Here is a 2,912-nt window from a genome sequence, read left to right as displayed (position 1 = left end):
TTTCTGCACACACTCGATACACAAGAGAAATAATATTATATATACAGAGGAGGAAGGAGCGATAAACGTGCAACAACGCTTCCTCGTGAAAAATACTTGAACGATCATGCACAGAGAGGTATCTCGATACCTGCTCTGCTGTATGACTAGACGGCTTACGCGCGGAGAGTTCATCTCCCGTCCGTCGGAAATTTCGAACGGCTTACGCGCGGAGAAATACACTTCTCCCGTCCGTCGAAATTTTTTTTTTTTACTTTGAACAAGGCGCATAGAGCCCGCCGAACCACGATTTCCGTGCGTCTTACATCTTTCGACGATGGGACGATCCACGCGAAGAGTTGTTTCGTGCTCGCGCGAGGTGCGATAGCGTCGATTCGCTTTTCTGTACGGGGAGAAATAGAACGATGAGTTGACTTATCGGGTCTTCGTTGGAATTACCGTCGCTGGCATTGTAAACTCCAGATGACCTTGTGATTCCTTCGTCGGGCACTGGTAAAGGGTGGCGATGATTCGTTCTATAATAGAAATACCCGTCGTAGCGATTCGGCCGAGACACCCGCCACGAAACACTCTCTCGTCGTGGAATCCCCGCATCGGAGAGTAAAACGCGCGAAGGCTTACTATGAGAGAAGAAATAGTATATGCCGGTGGTTCGCGTGTGTAGGCTCTATACGAAATTGCGATTCAAGAGAGTAGGAAAAGACGCGATGAACCACGATTTCCGTGCGTCTTACGTCTCTCGACGATGGGACGATCCACGCGAAGAGTTGTTACGTGCTCGCGCGAGGTGCGATAGCGTCGATTCGCCTTTCTGTACGGGGAGAAATAGAACGATGAGCTGACTTATCGGGTCTTCGTTGGAATTACCGTCGCTGGCATTGTAAACTCCAGATGACCTTGTGATTCCTTCGTCGGGCACTGGTAAAGGGTGGCGATGATTCGTTCTATAATAGAAATACCCGTCGTAGCGTTTCGGCCTAGTCACCCGCCACGAAACACTCTCTCGTCGTGGAATCCCCGCGTCGGAGAATAAAACGCCGAAGGCTTACTTATGAAACTTACGTCTCTCGACGATGGGACGATCCACGCGAAGAGTTGTTACGTGCACGCGTATGGTGCGATTGCGTCGATTCGCTTTTCTGTACGGGGAGCAATAGAACGTTGAGTTGACTTATCGGGTCTTCGTTGGAATTACCGTCGCTGGCATTGTAAACTCCAGATGACCTTGTGATTCCTTCGTCGGGCACTGGTAAAGGGTGGCGATGATGCGTTCTATAATAGAAATACCCGTCGTAGCGTTTCTTCCGAGTCAACCCGCTCACGAAACACTCTCTCGTCGTGGAATCCCCGCGTCGGAGAGTAAAACGCGAATTCATAGTATGGAAACTTACGTCTCTCGACGATGGGACGATCCACGCGAAGAGTTGTTACGTGCACGCGTATGGTGCGATTGCGTCGATTCGCTTTTCTGTACGGGGAGTAATAGAACGTTGAGTTGACTTATCGGGTCTTCGTTGGAATTACCGTCGCTGGCATTGTAAACTCCAGATGACCTTGTGATTCCTTCGTCGGGCACTGGTAAAGGGTGGCGATGATGCGTTCTATAATAGAAATACCCGTCGTAGCGTTTCTTCCGAGTCAACCCGCTCACGAAACTCTCTCTCGTCGTGGAATCCCCGCGTCGGAGAGTAAAACGCGAATTCATACTATGAAAACTTACGTCTCTCGACGATGGGACGATCCACGCGAAGAGTTGTTTACGTGCACGCGTATGGTGCGATTGCGTCGATTCGCTTTTCTGTACGGGGAGAAATAGAACGTTGAGTTGACTTATCGGGTCTTCGTTGGAATTACCGTCGCTGGCATTGTAAACTCCAGATGACCTTGTGATTCCTTCGTCGGGCACTGGTAAAGGGTGGCGATGATGCGTTCTATAATAGAAATACCCGTCGTAGCGTTTCTTCCGAGTCAACCCGCTCACGAAACTCTCTCTCGTCGTGGAATCCCCGCGTCGGAGAGTAAAACGCGAATTCATACTATGAAAACTTACGTCTCTCGACGATGGGACGATCCACGCGAAGAGTTGTTTACGTGTACGCGTATGGTGCGATTGCGTCGATTCGCTTTTCTGTACGGGGAGAAATAGAACGTTGAGTTGACTTATCGGGTCTTCGTTGGAATTACCGTCGCTGGCATTGTAAACTCCAGATGACCTTGTGATTCCTTCGTCGGGCACTGGTAAAGGGTGGCGATGATGCGTTCTATAATAGAAATACCCGTCGTAGCGTTTCTTCCGAGTCAACCCGCTCACGAAACTCTCTCTCTCGTCGTGGAATCCCCGCGTCGGAGAGTAAAACGCCGAAGGCTTACTATGAAACTTACGTCTCTCGACGATGGGACGATCCACGCGAAGAGTTGTTACGTGCACGCGTATGGTGCGATTGCGTCGATTCGCTTTTCTGTACGGGGAGTAATAGAACGTTGAGTTGACTTATCGGGTCTTCGTTGGAATTACCGTCGCTGGCATTGTAAACTCCAGATGACCTTGTGATTCCTTCGTCGGGCACTGGTAAAGGGTGGCGATGATGCGTTCTATAATAGAAATACCCGTCGTAGCGTTTCTTCCGAGTCAACCCGCTCACGAAACTCTCTCTCGTCGTGGAATCCCCGCGTCGGAGAGTAAAACGCGAATTCATACTATGAAAACTTACGTCTCTCGACGATGGGACGATCCACGCGAAGAGTTGTTTACGTGCACGCGTATGGTGCGATTGCGTCGATTCGCTTTTCTGTACGGGGAGAAATAGAACGTTGAGTTGACTTATCGGGTCTTCGTTGGAATTACCGTCGCTGGCATTGTAAACTCCAGATGACCTTGTGATTCCTTCGTCGGGCACTGGTAAAGGGTGGCG

Source organism: Nomia melanderi, unplaced genomic scaffold, assembly GCF_051020985.1.
Source record: "Nomia melanderi isolate GNS246 unplaced genomic scaffold, iyNomMela1 scaffold0939, whole genome shotgun sequence".
Taxonomy (NCBI): domain Eukaryota; kingdom Metazoa; phylum Arthropoda; class Insecta; order Hymenoptera; family Halictidae; genus Nomia; species Nomia melanderi.
Note: the sequence above shows the minus strand (reverse complement) of the source record.